Below are 18,322 nucleotides of genomic sequence, written 5' to 3'. Positions count from 1 at the left end.
TGTGTGTGTGTGTGTGTGTGTGTGTGTGTGTGTGTGTGTGTGTGTGTAATTAGTCCCTCGAAGAATGGTCTATTATTTGTTGCATTGTTTAAATCTTAAAAATACCTGGACATGCACACACACATACACACACATAACCCTACATGCACATATACCACCTTGGTGCTGCCTTTACAGTTCTATCTCGGAGGCAGAGCAAAGCTGGGCCTAATTGTGTCTTGGAGCTACTGTGCTGCTCATCTCTGGAGATCTCATTATAGATCCACAAGCTGTTCAGGCACGTACCCGCTCTCTTCACTCTCTCATCCCATCAGCTAGTACATCATAACTGCATGAAATCTCTATCGCCTCTTTGCAGTATTGACAGAAAAAAACAATTATTGTTGATTAGGAAATTGCACCATGAACCAAAAGAGAGACACATAGACAAAGAGATAAACTGCTCTGTGAGATGTTTGATCTTGCCGTTAGCTGACAATAGCGAGTGTCTAGTTAGCAGCTCTGATCCGAGCCATGAGAGCAGAATGGGTTTCAAAGTCTTCAGAAAGTTGTGTCCATTTGACAGCACATATGGCTGTTGAACGGCACAATGCATGCCTTTTTCAAGATCCAGCTTGGGGGCCGTGTTCTCAGACAGTTTTCACCCGTTCATTACTTCAGGTTCCCATGTGGTTAACGTGTCAGGATCCCTGTCTGACCCATTGTGTGTTAACCTCTGTTTCCCCCCAATCTCCTCTCCTCATGTGTCTGTCTTTCCCCTGTTTGTTTTGTTGTGCCATGTGCTTGGTGTTGTTTTCTCGGGCCTGCCTCCAGACACCTCCCATTGCCACCGCCCTGATGGATGCACAGCTGCGGACAATCTGGCTCGTTACCCAGCAGCATATCAACCCTGGTCTTGCAGGCCTGGGTTGTCAGTCCGTAATGTCTTCTGCCTCGGTAGCCTCCACCGCCGTGCCGTAAGTTGAACCCCGTTGTTCCTTCCTGAACTAATCTCTCTCCTCTCTGCTACGGGTGTAGAGTACTGGTCGATCTGCCTACCCTCCGGTGTCGAGCCACGGGACATCACACCGTCGAGCTACCAGCCCTCCGGTGTCGGACCACGGGCTCCACACCTTCACACACCTTCAAAATAAAATCCGTTACATCGGACTCTGTCTCCTGTGGTCTTGCGTTTGGGTCCTATCCGTGAAATCCCGTGACATAACGTTGTTAATCATTCACAGTTAACGATGTAACACGTGGTTAACCTTGTGAAGTGGTTAGGTGTAGGCAATACAACTACTTAGTTAGGGTTAGAAAAATTACACTTAAAATAAGTCTTCAATTCATAATTCAATTCAGATGCTAAAGGGTGCCTTGTGTGTCAGTATAAAGAAACCGAGGGCCAATGACCAAGCATTATTTATCTTCCAAAGGAAGATGCAGGTAACAACTACATTAATACTTAACAGAGGGCAGCAGCATTGTATGTTTATCTAAAAAGACTACTGAAATACTGGAAACGGAGGGGTGTGCATGGGGGTATTCAGTTAGATGCAATCTGCAACCTCACCACTGAATGCCACTTAATCCTACACACTGCTCCTTTAGTCTGTATATGGGTTTTTTTCGATACACACAGGTCTCTCCTTAAAAAGAGCTCCTGATCTCAATGACACTACCTGTTTACATAAAGGTTTGAATAAAAATATTGATGATTTTACTTTCTTAGTCAGATTTTTCTCTCTCTTGGGAAAGCTCCAGGCTGGTTGTGAAATCTAAAGAGGAACCAGCCCCGAAACAAGGTCTCTGGCCAATTGGTTTGAATTGCAACTGTTCTTAATGCTCTTAATGCCATCTGAGAAAGAAAGTGCTCCAGGGTTCAAGATAACTTCTGTAAGCCAATAAAGTCTGAAGATGCTTTTAGGCCCTGATTTGGCAAATGAATAGAGAAACAGGTTTGATCTGTTTAGTGGGTTTACATTTAAAATGATAGAGAAAGTTGTCTGCAGGGACAAAATCGACCAAACTGGAGGAATCTCTTGCTTGTATCATGACTGCTATTATAAAGTTGTTCCAGCATTTAATTGGCTCATAACGAGAGCATAAGTTACATTTAGAGGCAGCAGACCACACTATATAATCCACAACCTTTACAGGACGGGAGAGGATTCGTCATCATTGATAGAACCTGTCTTCTCCTGCACACGTCCTTGGGATGCAACGCTGATATGTGGGGAGTATTGATTCCACCACGGTTTGAAGCTGGGAAGCATCTGTCCAAATAAATAATAAGTCTGTGGTATTGATCAGCAACTCCTTTCTGACTCTAACATCAACACAAACATACCCACAGCTTCCCAAATTTACAACCCAGGCAGTCCCAACATAACCCTGTCCCTATTTTCACTATGTAGCATAAAGCAGACACACAAATATCATGTGAAAACTGTTCACAAAAATACTGGATTTTTTAATACAATGTCAACTGTGCTTGTAACTTCTAACGTGCAAATAAATTGTCGAGTGATAATATGCCTTTTAAAATGAGTGTTGGATGGTTACTTTCAAAATAAAACTTTTTTCCCCCAAATGCAAGAGACAGTTTTTTTCAGCAATTATACAAGTCTGATAAATCCATTAACCAAAACACAGGCAAGCGGAGTTAGCAACAAGCTAGTGGATAGAGTGGAGCATCTGTCGGCTAAAGAGCCACTCGCTTTTCTCAAGAATTGCTGGAGCCCAAAAAATGACTAAAAAGTGAGTGAATATTGAATTTAAATTTGCTGGATGGAGAAAATCATGACTCTAAATGAATCCTAATGTCTCTTTCCCTGCTGGCTGTGTAAATGATGAAGACCGTGGCTAAGTGGAGAGCAGGGCCGTCCTTCAATCAGAGAATAGGCGGTTTGAGCCCCGGCTCCGGCTCCACTAGTCGCATGTCGATGTGTCTTTGAGCAAGAAACTCAACCCCAAAATTGCTCCTGTAGCTGTGCCTACGGTGTGTGATAGAATCGCTTTGGATAAAAGCGTCTGCTAAATGACTGTAATGTAATGTGTTTTTGGCTTTTTTGACAGTTTTTAAGTTTCCAGACAAATAAATAAATGCAGCTTTAAATACCAAAATCCACATCATTAATTCGCCTGCAAATATCCACAACAAAACAATTACAGCTGACTTTCATGAAATCATTTCTGTTTAATTTCTGAAAAAAAGCATCCAATCCAATGATGGAAAGTGTCCACCTCATTTACATGTTTATATTTACTGTAACGACATTTGTTTTAACTGTTGTTTTGTCATTACTGTACAGTAATCCTATGATATATAATCTTTTACGCCCTATGAATATGAGAGTGATATAATCCTCTTTTTATTCTATAGGTTATAGGAAACAGCTTCAGAGCTGACTACATTTCCACAAACAGACCACAACCACCTAGTTTGTGGGGCCCAAAGGGCTGCTTTATGCTAATAAGCTCCATCAAGGTCAGCCAGTCTTTTTGCTGCTCGCACATCTTTCCACATTGTAGACAGTGATGACTTTAATGGCATCATTTCCCAAAACAGTACAATGGCTTGAGGGGGAATGCATTACCCACAGCTACATTTGAGGTTATTTGCCACAGCAAGGTTCCCTCGGCCCTCAACTTTTTCTGCAGCTTCATCCAAACAGGGATCTTTCGTAGTGGTTTTCCTATTCTGGTTTCTTACAATACATATATTACATATTAACACAATGGCCTTGCAGAAAGAGCTCAGTGCATTGGTCTGGATGTAAACATTGATGAAAAACTTAGGTTCCATGTTGTTACACCCTTCAGATGCAGCTGCATACTGTGTGATAAATACTTGTGGAGTTCAGGATATGTGCTGTGAACTGCACAGTGTTGCGGGAGGAAAAGCACAGAAAGAGTCAATAATAATCGAGTAACGCTGTCCAATTTTGGTGTTGAGGATTATTGGGATTGGTGTTTATGTCACTTGCCTAAAACCCAGTTGTGTGCTATTTTTGTGGTTTTAACCAGCTAAGGTGCATATAAACAGATCCTAGTCAAAGCCTTAGCAACTCTGGCTGTGGATGTTTGCCAATTTCACTGTCCCTAGAGCAGAAAAGAGTGAAAGCCAACATGTCATTCTAACTACAGTGTATACACATGTGCCTATATGTGTGAATGTCTGTTGTCCAAAATAGAACCATGATTGACATCATGCAGCCAGCCATGTCCTCTGTAGATGTCAAAGACAGGTTGGTAGTAGATAGACCCCCAATCCGCTCAGCCAAACTGTCCTTGCAGCTGACTGTTGACTTGTTTGGCTCCTTGCCTAATATCACTGAACTGGCTCCTACGGTGGCATCTCCTCCCAGGCTAATCTTATGCTGCTGTAAAGATTCACTTTATTTCTACACCTCAAGGACATCCACTTTCTTTTGGGTAAGGCTTTTGTGTTAAATCAACTCAGGACTTTTCTGTCTAAGATTTGTAGCTCTGGGGGGAAAAAAAGGAAATCTGATTTTGGTTTACATTTGTAAAATGTATTCCTCTCAGTCCCATCCTGTTTACAGATGCGCTGATTGAATTTTACAAAGATCTATAAACAAATGCCCAGTACACTGTTAAAATGTAGAGACTGGAGTCTTTTTGTGTTTACTCCACTTTGGAACAAGCTAGTAGTGTCAACTCACTTGACCAAGTTATTGTGTTTGTTCCATCAAACGTCTATGTGAGGGTCATCGAGCTTTTAGTGGTTCTACCAACAACTATTCAGTTACATTGTCAAGAGACCATGTGACTCACCAGAGACACATACACCTCCATCATAACTCTCCTTGAATTAGTAAAAAAGTGTATATTGAAAGTGTATTTAAACCCTAAATGTATACAATTAGGACTGTACGTTTCTGTCACAAACACAGACCCCGTGCAATGTGGACTGTGAGCTCTGTGCTGTGGTGAAAGAAATTGGTTACTATGGTTACGGTTACTAGGCTGCGATGATAAAAGAGAGACGGGAGAGATTTCCTTCTGTTCTGTGTGAAACATGCTAAGCATACATATATACATGTTACTGAAAAAAAGGCACATGATGAACTGCGGTAAGAGTTGTTATCGAGAATTATCACTAGGTCCTAACACTGAAACATGTCCATTAAAACAGTAATCAGCTAATATAAGAAGAAATGTATTAGAGTTGTCATATACATATACACATACACGAAATTTAACTTCTGCATTTAACCCATCCCTAGCTTATTGGGAACAGTGGGCTGCTGAGAAGCGCCCGGGGAGCAGTTAGGGGTTCAGTGTCTTGCTCAGGGACACTTCGGCACAGGACATGTAGCAGCCCTTACATTTACATTTATAAGTAAAATGTAGAGAACTTGAGAACCATCACCTTTATGACCGATTTATTTTTTTCTAGAGTATCAACAGCAGCGTGGATCGGTGATGGATTGAGGATTTCTTTGTGGAAATGGAAGCAATTTGCAACTAATCACTTTTACATACTCAGTTATCACAGATAATTAGAAACATTTGAAGGCTAAAATGTATTTTCCATAAACATTGTAATTGAGTTATTGTAGGCTATTGTATAGCCTAAGCACAAGGTCACTTAGCCCACCTGAAAAAAAGCAGAGTAACCTGTTTACAATACTCTGCAGAAATGAGCTATAGCTAATCTCATAACAAACAAATCCAGAAACAAAATTACAGGTCATAATTGAAGTGCTGCAGCTGCAAGATAAATGATGATAGTCATTGATGCTGCACTAGTCGCATTCTGAGAGAATAGAGGAGAGGGCTGTAATTTGAATGTGCCTTTTTTCTGAAATTGAACCTTTGCTGATTTTCTACAGTTATTACTCTGAAACCAATCTCTGAGCTGAAAATAGAAGGATAAGCTCCATCCACCCATCCCATTAACCTGAAGTCCTCTCAGCCAATCAGCATGTTGGTTGCGTTCGTGGCACAACCCAAGGATGCCATCACTTTACTTAGGTTGATCGTCAGCAAAAACTACTGGTGCAGGTCATGTGGAGGTGGTGCAAAGATGGAGGCAGCTAATTGAATTGTCACCCTAGCGCTGCTGTGCCATACTGTACTCCCTCTTCATTGGCTGCCCTCCAGGCCTCTAATAACACGGATGAATGGAATCAATCTCACCATACGGGGAAGTGGTAATAGGACATTCAGATATTCATGCAACTGGGCGTGCTGTGGTCTGAGAGGGAAAAGCTGGCCAATGAAGTGTATGCAACTGACCAGGTGATACATGCAATTGTGTCGTCTTTTCTGATTGAAGAAACATATGTTACTCTTTTTTTAAATCTGTATTCTCAACCTTAGTTATTCAGCTTTTTTTTTATATATTTGCAAATGATTGTCTATAGGCTTTTTCCATCTACAATGAGGACAAATCTGAAATTACTATGTTTGAGCCACTATTTTTATCAATTAGTTAGACTAAATCATTTGAGTAACCTAAGCCCTCTGCCAAAACTGCTGGAGTAACTTTTAACCTTAAATTTATGTTGCAGGTATTCACATTTTAATCTCTGTTTCTCAAATCTCTCCAGAGCATTTTATTATGTTTCAGATGGTTTTGGTGTTATCTGTTTGGGTTGTTGGGTTGCTGTTTTCAGAAAAAAAACACAGATTACCCAACTCTGTTGCCTTGGAAGCGTAGCAGCCAAAAGCAAACATGCAGCAAACAGACTTGACGAGTTGCTTTCTGTTTGGTAGTGTTGTTTTTTATCCTGTGTTCTATATTTGATTGTACATATGATGTGCTAATTTCATATATATGAACAATTCCATAAGCCAGCTTCTCTCATTCATGTAGTTTTAATAACACCCTTATTACGTGTGTCATTTTAATTGTCTTGCTTCAATTTGTGTTGTAAAATTGTAAAAGTGCCAAACACTATCAATTAGTATCATCATTGAAAGTAGTATAAGTAGTAGTTGTTGCAGTAGTCGTACAGCACAGCCACAGTATTACTGACATTTTCCAACAGCAAAGACACAATAAATAACTATTTGTAAGTCACAAAGGTGGTTAATAATACATAGCAAAGAAAATGCTAAATATTCAACCAGTTGAGACTCCCAGTTGAACTAGTTGTCAATATGAGCATGTATTGGGTCCAGATAGTGAAAGCATAGCACACATAAAACAGACACACAGTCCCCCGAAGTCTATAGAGGAAATTGAAACCTGTTCACTTTTATTATAGGTCTGTTTTCCATTATATGGAGAAAAAACAAAGAAGTGGTGGTTGAGGTGTTGCGTTCATCTAGGAATGGTTTATCATTGCAAATATGGAGAGGAGCGAGGAAAAAAATGCAACGCAAATGTCAATCTTCTCCAGGATACTTGGAAGCTTTGTCTCTGCCAATCAGAGATTGGCAGAGACAAAAATGGAAATGAAAGCTTAGAGAACAATTCTCAACAGACGTGACTCATCTCAGAAGTGAATTTATTTATGAAAATGTTCATGCTACAGGTTCCCTTTTGCATTGTTTTTCCTTTTGAACTCAGAGAAGGGTATACAGTAGCATATATGAGTGGCTGGGTGTGTGTGTGTGTGTGTGTGTGTGTGTGTGTGCGCAGCTTTTATGCTGTGGTCCTCCATTGCATTGTTGAGGCTGTAAGTGTTATTAAATATTTAAATGGCCATGGTATGCACTTTACAGTGTTATCGTTGACACAGTATTGATTTGACCTGTGGGTTGCTTTCATTAGCAAGTATCAGTCCCGCCCGGACGAGATGTACTTACTTAACCCTCTTTACTCAACTTTGAATACAAATGAGCCTCCTATTATCTCTCTAAATAATCAGCCATGGCTGTTCTAATGTAGGCAGCAGCTGATGCCCTTGATGTAGTTTTCAAAGGGGACACAAACATACTGTAGGTGACAATGCTAGACTTTACCTCTGCCAAGAAGGACATTCAGTCTACAGTCATTATGAAAACAAACTCAGTGTCAGACTTTAAGAGTCAGATCAAATAGTAGTCTTACAAATTGAGGGCCAATCAATACAAGGTTATTTTCAGAAGAAAGGAGAGCTTTCATCTACTAGATAACCTTTGTAATCAGTCGGTGATTCGATGAAATCAGGAACAGTGGGGTAAAATATGTCCCTTGCAGCTTCTCTGATGGACAATAACTATTTAATCACCAGTGATGTGTTCTGCTGCAGATGATTCTTATCAATGGGAAGTGTATTTCCATCTAAACAGAGTCGAGGACTGAAATGTACCAATTTATCACCTCTCTTGAGAAAAATATGCCAAGGACACACTAGTCTGTGAGCTTATGAAAAATGTATGACCGTCAAAGCAAATCATTTGTCAGTATTTTAAATCTAATACCTAAAGTTCTTGTTCTGGAAATACCAAAGGTATATATTTTTTACCAGATAAAAAACAAAACCACTCCTAATGCGTCAAATAATGCAGCAGTGCTCCTCTGTGTCTCTAAAAATCAACATAAGTTACATTCAAGGCCCTTGTCAAACAAGTTCACACAATGCCGATGAAGCCTATCGCCATCAGGGAACGCTTTGTAATTCACACAAGCCAGAGCTAAAGGGGGCAGGAAGGGTGGAGTGACCAGCGTGACGAAGCAGGAGTTACTATTGGAGTAGGGTGGAAGATCCTTGGAAGCGTTCAAGAAAAGTTTCTAGAGTGGATGCACAAGATAAAAAAGAAACTGTGTTCAGAGGAATGATTCAAGTCAAAAAAGAAAGGGATCGCCGGCAAGGACAAATACAAATCTTTTTTTCTTTTTTCAACAGAACTTTAATTGAAGTATGTAAAAGTGTCATGTTCCCAGCCAGGGTTGTTTGGAGTTTGTTTCCTCTTTTAGTTTGAAAGTCCTCTCTTTTTGTTTGATGTTTTACTTCGTGCCTTTGTTTGTTTCCCGCCTGTGTGTTTGTCTTCCCTGCATTATGTATTTCACCTGTTGCTTGTCAGCCCTGCTGTCACCTGTCCCTCATTATCTCTCTCCTTTCCTCAGTCACTGTGCTCCCCTTATCTTTTGTCAGTTTGCCCTCATTGCTTAGCTACTGTTTAGAGTTTTCTTTTCCGTAACCTGCCAACTGGACCTGCCTGCTTTTTGTACCTGTAACTTTTTTTCTTTATTAAATTATCTTTATCTTGTTTCAGTCTGCATTTGGGTCCCTCCTGCCAGTGCTGCTTCATTTGGACAGGAATACTTGAAAAGATAGCTACTGATAGCAAAGGAGATGTGGCAAGTTCACCTGCAGGCATACGTCATAAGCATGCAGTAACAGTATTTGTTTAATTACTCTCACTGCCATGGGGGACAAAGCACTGCAGGTTTAATCGAAACTCTGATAGCATCCATGGATCAGCTTCCACAGAGGGGGAAAATACAACCTACAATCCCACAAGCTAATGTAGTTAGTTGAAATTGTGCTCCAACTACTGTAGAGCCCAATTCGTACAGGACTATGTGAGCTGGGGAGCTCCAGTAATTGTGGAGGTTGTCTGTGATCTTAATCCCATGTGAATCTGCCATGCCCCTAATTTGTCAAGTAAAAATTCCACCGCAAATTACGAAGCTCTAAACACAGAGGTCTCATGCAAATTGCCATCTCAGTGGGGTTTTTTCTGCCTCATATATTAAATATTGTTTTTATATAAGCGATTATTATGCAAAGCCTTAACATCATATCCGCAGGATGTTGGGTAAGAGACAGACTTCACTTGTGCGATGCCCGGCACTACACACAAGACGTGGGGGGGTTGATTTCAAAATCACATGAGGTTCCATAATAATAATAATCCCATGCAAATAGTACTTTAGGTGATAATGCACTGGACATGTTAATTATTGCAACTTATATTAGAGCAGACAAACACACTGTTTAATCAATTTCTAATGTTTTTGCTCAAGTGTTTTTGGATTTGGAGAGGCTAGAAAAGAAAACACCACCATTCAAATGCTCAGAATCTCTGTTAAGCTTCACAGGCCTGCTGTGCCTAGTAGCGGTTGCAAAGGAGAATTGCTGTTCGAGGGATGGTTTTAGCGAACAATCAATTCTGAAAACGTAAGGTTGAATTCTCAGATTTTATTCATAAACTCCACCCATTAAATACAATCCCTACTGATAACAGAGTCTATCCTTGATCTTCCAGAAAATCATTTAATGATCGTATGAAACAAAACAGCTTCACTCTTGGCATTTAGATTTCAAAGCTTTACTTACTTTTATATTTACCTCACTAATCGGGATCTTGGTTTTCTTGTTTGAGCTGTGGTGAACCCAGTACCGCCCACACTGTCCAATCAGTAGTGATTTATGGTTTGTTTGTTTCATGAGACAGAAAAGGGTAGCCTTTGATAGCCACAAACAATTGTGGCGCAGGGTGCTCTTACTTCAAATTGATTCTCCTCTGTATCCGCTTTGGAAAATGCACTTGCTCAACCTCAGAGATCAATTGTTTTTCAGCCTTATGGTCTTCAGGCAGAAATGAAAAGAAAAAAGCCTGTGGATGGAGAAAAAAACAATTATAGCAACAACAGAGTGTAAACTGAATCATATTTCCAATGTATTTGTCTTTTTCTTATGTGTGCAATGCTATTTAAGGATAACTTTAAGGATAAAAACAGTACAACGTGATTTGTAGATGGCATCACCAACCCAAAATCCTCATTTGTTTGTATATAACCCACACAGAAAGTTCAAACAAACTACTGCAAGATGGACACTTTATCCAGTATACGGGACAGTTGAACATTGTATTTTTACCTCAATAGCAAACTCACTAAAGTCATTACTTATGTACTGTAGAAAGAAGAGAATCAAGTTTATTTCAGCCAGGTTTGTTCTCCAGTACATCTCTGAATACTCGGCACTTTCTTTATAAAGTGCCTTTAACCTGAGAGCAGTGCCTCACATTCACACACATGCGATCGCAGCAACATGACAGCGAGGCATTGACTGTCACCAGTCAAGGATTACTAGCAGGGCAAGATGCACACTGAGCAGGAATCTTGCTGATTACAAATGTTATCACAGATCTAAATAAAGACTTGTGGAACCATCTATTAAAAACACACTGTACACAATGTGACAGCACTGACATTTGAAAAATGTCTTGAGTCCAGGGTGACTGTACATAACAAAGTCACATAACACAATTTAGAGCACAAAAGACCAAGATCTGGAAAGAAGTAGTATGGCCTGATTGTCCAGACCATTTACTATCAGAAACAACCAAAGGATAATGTCAACATACATGAACTTTTTCTTAACATTGGGTTCTTTTGCTAATGGCAGCCATGAGAAGCCACGAGCCATGAGGAGCATGTTGGAGTGCACAATCTGATCATGCTATTGGCCTTTAAATACCACATGACACACTGCTGTATATCTTCAAGAGTGGTTTCGTGAGTCAACATTTTTCCACAGCCAGATCCAAACGTCCCTCGAATGTTGAATGTTGAAACAGATTTCCTCCTTGGGTAGAAGATATTCGCATGAAATAATTCAATTCCAGACGAAAAGCAGTGTTTTACTGCCATCTCTAGTTTCAAGTTTCAAGTTTGTCGTCACATCTGACTGGACTGAGCATCAGCGATGGGTGTGTTTGTGTATGGGCAGAAGAAATCACTGTTACATCTGTAATCACACACACTAACAGTGATGTCTCGATGTAGGCTACGGACACACTGCAGGAAGTTAAGAGGTTACACCATTAGATGTCAATAAAAACAAGATTTTAACTGAACTACACCTTGATAGTTACTAAATATTCCCACAGTGATGTTGGTCACAACTAAAGAGAAATAATTGTCATTGAGGGTTTCAAATTGAACACATTCCAGATACTCTGTTGAAATGGGATGGAAACAGGTTGGACGTTAACAGTTTTTCTTTTCTGGTGCCCCCATCAGCAGGACGAACACTTGACAGCAGTATTTTTTATCAGCCACGCTAGCGGCAGGGTTCAAAGGATGGCATTGTCAGTCTGGCCAACAATTCGGACCACATATAATGTAATGTCGACATGAATCCTACTGACTGCTGATCCCCTGACTTTACCTGTGACCAGCAGGTTGACATTTTTAATGTGAAAAGTCTCCACAATTTTCATTGAATTTATGTTCAACAGGATGAATTGTCATCACTTTGTTGAGCCATTAACTTTTCATCTAGAGTCATCATCATACCAACATTTTCATTGTCAAATACTTTTGTTTATGACTAACAACATGTGTAATAAAGTGCAAAAATACTCTTTGGGTCTTGTTTGTATATGTATTGAGCGAGTGAAACACAAACTGTTGCACAGCAAAATAGGGAATCATCTCCAAGACTTTCTGTGATGTTAGAAGTACATCACATGATTTATATATGCTACTTAACATAACCATATTTGTTTTTGCTGCTTAGCCCACAATTTTGTATTTGTTCTAAATTTAAATCAACTTGTCCTGTGGGCAAAATTTGTTTGAACTATAATTTTATTTTGGCATATAAGGATAATCCAATCCTCTCAGCTGTATTTTTACATGCCAAGTAGTGAAGCAAGATTTAGAATGATGTCAAGCTGGAATCTAACTCTGCCTTGATCTCTGCCTACATTTTTGCTATACGCCTACAAATGCCTTCCCTTTCCATTCACCAAAGACCTCTCAATGTTATTCGCCATCCTGTATCGACAGCCTTTAGATTGCTTTCCATGCTTGATTGATGAGGAGGTGAAACAAGCACACTCTATCCACTCTCTTAGCGAGCTCTATCTCTTGTGTGAGACACTCCATAATGTATTCAGGTTGCTCTAAAGAAACCGTGCTGTTTAATAAGTCCCCATGACTTAAATTGCTGCAGTACTGTCCTTGTAGTATTCTTGAGTGTACTTTCTCCCTCTAGATGCGATTTTCCAGGTTCTAGTTTGAGGAACAAGTAACTGAGCCAGCAGTTCTGTGGATGCCAAGTTATGCTCTCTTGATCTGCTGGCGCCCCACCAATAAAGATATCAATTTAAAAAGCAGTGAATTTCATTAATGGAAGCTATGACTTTTTTTGCACGTGCAGTAATCACGATGTTTCTGAAAACAATTGCATGAGGGCTGGTAATTAATTATCCCCTTCAAGATGATATGTAAAGCAATGCTATTTTAATTTGGGGTCCTCAGGAACACTCATTAATCTTTCCGAGATACTGTTCTGTGCCCGAGGCCATGTTGCTTTTTGTTTATTCTCTCCTGTATCACTATAGGTTGTTTTTATATGTTGTCTCCACATTTTCATGTTTTTGCTGTTTGATTTCAAGAAAACATTTACAGGACACACTATTCCAAGCACTGTCTGCATGTAGGGACATTAAAAATGCTGTTCTGTAACAAGCCCCCTGAAGCGCTCAATGCTGTTCATATGGTCAGTAAGTAGGACAAATTTATAAACATGGTGATATGCAGATAAGACACAAGAAACTGCTGAGTGAACACATTGGTATGAGTCACAGCAAAGTGCTTTTTGTCCCTCTTTCTTGCCAGTAAACTGTACCACAGCCTCACAGTGTGCGTGTTCTTCTCTCCATGACGAGATGGGTTTTGACAGTCGTGTGCCTAGTGTTTGATCCGGGGTCTCCAGGAGAAGAAGCAAGGGCCCCGGGGTTTGACAGCGGTACTGCCGCAGAGCCCAAGGGACTGAGCTTCAGCCACCGCTCGCAGATGTGAGTCGAGCTTTTTCTCCCTCCAAGATCGGCCAAACATTTCCCCAGACCGCGGCACGCAGACAAACACAATGCACAGAGCTGTGTGCACTGTCAGGAAGGAACAAGAGCATTTCACTGCGCTTCCCGTGTGGCCCGATTTATTCTAACCACTCAAGACAAGGCCAAGGCGCTAAGCTTCTGATGTGTTGCTTCTTGTGCAGTTGCTTCAATGAAAATGGAGATTTGATTTCATTACTATGTGTCTTGTTTGTCACTGCTTGCTGGGAATTATAATTTCCATAAAACCACATCCCGTAAGCATGAAATGTTTCAGTGATGCTACACAAAGGTTATTTTTTGGCTGTTAAAAGTGTCAGAGCACAGCAATATCATAAGGGTTCTTTTCAAGTTCCATTTCGCCGGTGAATACTTTCACTCAGTACTGACACCAGCTCTGATACTAAAAGTTCAGTTCCAGTTAAAGGCCAAATACTTGTGGATATTTTTCTTCCCTTTAGGATTAATCATTATAAATGTGGTGATCCCCTCACTTTTCAGATAAAAGTAATTACTTATCCTGCAAAATATCTAAACATCAACCTGATGGCTTGGCATTCATGGATCTCAGACAATGTGTTATAATATCTTTGGTGACCTCCTTTTCTTATACCGCAATCCATTAGGTTGACATGTTCTTTTTAGATAAAATGACAACAACTATTGGATGGACTGCCTTGAAATTGTGTTTAAAAATGATTGTTCTCCTTAAAAGATCATTTGTAACAAATTTGGTGATCTGTCAGGTCAAATGTTTTGTTTGTTCAATACTTTTGTTTTGGAATAAATACCTGCAAAACGAATGGCATTCTCATCAGCTTCAGATCTACTTTGTGTTTCGTGCTAATTAACAAACGTTAGCATGCCAACATGCTAAGCCAAGATGTTAAACATGATAAACATCAGCATGTTAGCATCATCGTTGTGAGCATATTAGCAAGCAGACGTTAGCATTTAGCTCAAAGCACCACTGTGCCTAAGTGCAGCCTCAGAGAGCACTTAACATGGCAGTAGACCAGTAGCTTTGTTATTACACCCATGGGCCAATAGAGATCTTGAGAAAGCCCAGCCAGAATCTAGGATTGTAAAAGATCCCCTCCATGTTTTATCACAGTGGTAAATGTTGTCTTTGTAGTTTCCACCAGAGAAAGCACGATTCATACATACACAGCTGCATGCAAATGGGCATGTGGCAGTCAAGAACTTCAATAGCATTTGTTGCATTCCATAAGATGCTTTGATTGGTATAAGCAGATTCCAAAAATTACGTTGTGTGGTTTGATTACATTTTATGTAAATATGGTGAGACCGCTTTCAATAATAACCCCAACCCATGTGAATTTAATGTAAAAAAAAAAGTTCTTCTCAAGGCCACACACAGCTGCTGTCCAGTCAAAAAGCATCCCTATTGAATATTGAATCTTCTCTTTGATATTTGGACGTGGTAATGCTCTATATTGTAGACCAGAGGCTACTGAATCGAATATGTTGCATCAGAAGAGTTAAAGACAGCAAAATCTGTTGTTGTTTCAGGCTGTTTCCTTTTCTCATGTCAGCTCTTACTGGTTTATCTTCTCCACAAAATTGTAGAAGGCTCTTTACCTCAGACATATCTGCAGATAAATGATGTGTCCTTTGAACTTAAACACCCTGTTTTACTTTTTAATTCAATTCTCAAAAAAAAATCCAGAGTGATTCATGTTTTAGCGTTACTTCTTTCTGACTTGCTTGGATTGAAGCAAAAATAGCGTGTTTACAAATGAATCAGTTTGATCATAACGAGATCACAGTCAACCATGACAGATAAAACTGGAGTTGATCAAAGGCGTGTCTTCTTCTGGTCGATGTTCTCGTCTCTCTCCCTCTCTGTGTGTGTATCTGTCTGTTGCTATGCTTAACGACTCACAATCGGGAGACATAAACGGGCCATTTTACAAGCATGTCCGCGGTCAACTGACGGTTGATGTATTTTTACAACTGTGTCTAATGTGTCGGACTGCTTTTACATAAAATCACTCAGTTAGCACAGTTTTTGATTCTGTTAAATTCATAATAACCTAACCAACATCTGACACACATAGGGTCTTACAACATAAGATATCCCTCCACATGCCTGGAGAGATCTTTTCCAGGCATCAGGCAATAATTAGTCTTATCCTCATCTTGTTTTTTTTTTGCAACCTGAAGTGACACGAGAGGGTGGAGCGACACCATCTCACTGCTATAAGTGAAGGCTGAATAAGGCATTTTAGGTGACTAAAAAAGATTACAATTAACTTTCAATAACTGAAAACACACTGTGAAACAAACTATCAATCACAAAGTAGCCACTTCCTAAAGCATTTTTGAAACCGTTTTATTTTACAATATGTATTATTGAGAAGTTATAACCTGAAGCAGAATTTTTAAATAATTATTATGAATAACAAGCTACATATCAAATGTACGATTCCTTCACTACCAGCTGCACCAGGGAACTGGTCCAGGGATGTGGGGGGCTCTGCTCCACATCTCACAGGAAGTTCCACTGACAATACACTGGCACTTCAAAGGCAGCTCTAGGGACTTGATGGTTTCTCCTCGACACTGTAAACAAATGTCCAGGGATTCCCACACCCCTCAAGCAAGACAAGACAGTGATGTGTTGTTTCTCTTTACAATGTTGTAAAGACTGCTATCACATTTCAGGTAATAACAAAACTAGTAGCAATCTAATACTGGCAAGTGTGTTGATATTTAGAAAGCTGCTTTGTTTGGCCATTTTAACCAATAATGTAATGTCTACTGAAAACGAGGCTGTGCTGTTTAATATTAATAAATCCTTATTAATACCAGTCAAATTTCACAGTATTGGGCATTTGCAACATAAGTGATGTTTTACATCAGAATAAATGCAATATCTCTATTTTGGAAAAAAAAAGTTTGATGTTTTAAAGTCAATATATGGTTTTTAAATGGTATATTTATACATCAATATTTACTGTATGTCTAGACGTGTGCGTCCATTGGTCAAATACATTCCACATATAAGTGTCTCATATTGATAAAGTAACCATACATACCGTACAGTCTATACGTGTAAATCAATCTGTTATACGTCGTATTTATGCAAATTACTTTTTATTTTGCATTTGTTTTGAGATTTTTGTATTACAGTTACATATGATCACTATCTGTCATTACACACTGTTTATGTACATATATGCAAAATAGAGGTGTTTAGTTGTTCCACATATATGTGCAGTATATGTGTATGGGAGTATCCAGAAGTCCATTGTTTTTTTAAATATATAATGATTTTTGCTTTGCACATTATCAATTAACACTAAAGTACATATATATGTATTACAATATTTTGATATTTTAATACTGTTTGCAAAAATGTTTTCAGCAGTTCGTATGACAGCTTCTCCTTTTGTGCAAACTCAACTCATGTCTGTGCAGTAAATATGTGGTGATGGACACTAACTTTAGGGATGTTAAGTCCACTTCTGGCTTGCCATTTAGCTGTCTTGGCTTCACCTTTTAGCTGTAAAAAGATGCCCTTGATGGATGGAGTGAACATTCACCACTTAAAAGGGGAGAGAGTAACAATGCTGCTGCTTGCAAAATAGCTGCATGCGAAGAGGATTGCGAGTGCCACTTTCGGCAAGCGTCCCATCACAGCTCTCACATCCATTAAACTGGAATCATCTTCTGACTTGGGTGTTAGGAGCATGAGCGTGGTGGCCTACTCCAGATAAAGTGCTTTTCTGACATGCATTATATGCTTGATGATACGTTATTGTTACATCAGTGAAGAAGGTACAACAACCCCCCTATAGTGCCTGCTTTGCACCAAACAGCAGACACACACACACTAGCAACACGCTGGTGGACTTCAGCAGCTAAAGAGACAGATGTTTGTGTGTGGAGACCAAAAGATGCCTAGAGGGTAAGTGAATATTGGACTCACAGTCATCAGGTGGCGATAAACAAGACTCCACATTTGAATTGTATTTTCTTAATTTTTCAAAGAAAACAATGTATCAGTGCGTGGTTTCATGCAAGTCCACTGACATTACCGCTGTTAAATAAACTATATCAGAGTTACTGACTTCTTCCTGTTTTCCTTGAGTACGTCTTTAGTTTTGATACTTTTCAAGTCAGCATGCCTCATTTTCGGGAAAAGACAGTTGCAAATGACAACTTTCTCCCTCAACTATCAAGGCACAGCATGAAGCTCATGTTTCTGTAGCTATTTAGGAAAGATTAATAGTTTTTGTTTAATTTCAGCTTAAGGGAGGGCAGCATTATCAAAAAATAACCTTGGGGAGAACCATTTAGTTTCTTACTTATGGAGTTTTAATATCTTTCATGATGGTACAAATGATATGATACACTGGTTCATTAGTGCTTTTATTATGGCCAAAGAGAATGGTTGGCATTAAGTTTATCATCTTAGAAAAGCAGAAACCTTTGAAGCAGTTAAACATTTTGTGAAATAAACTTTTCTTGACAAGCGTTAAGTGAGAAGAGAGTGGTATTGATCTTCTCTGCAAGAAAGCAAATCTTTACAAGAATATTTGACCATTCTTTTACAACT

The sequence above is a fragment of the Anarrhichthys ocellatus genome, unplaced genomic scaffold (assembly GCF_004355925.1).
Source record: "Anarrhichthys ocellatus isolate YVR2014 unplaced genomic scaffold, GSC_Weel_1.0 scaffold9, whole genome shotgun sequence".
NCBI classification, from domain to species: Eukaryota; Metazoa; Chordata; class Actinopteri; order Perciformes; family Anarhichadidae; genus Anarrhichthys; species Anarrhichthys ocellatus.
This window is presented reverse-complemented; position numbering follows the sequence as displayed.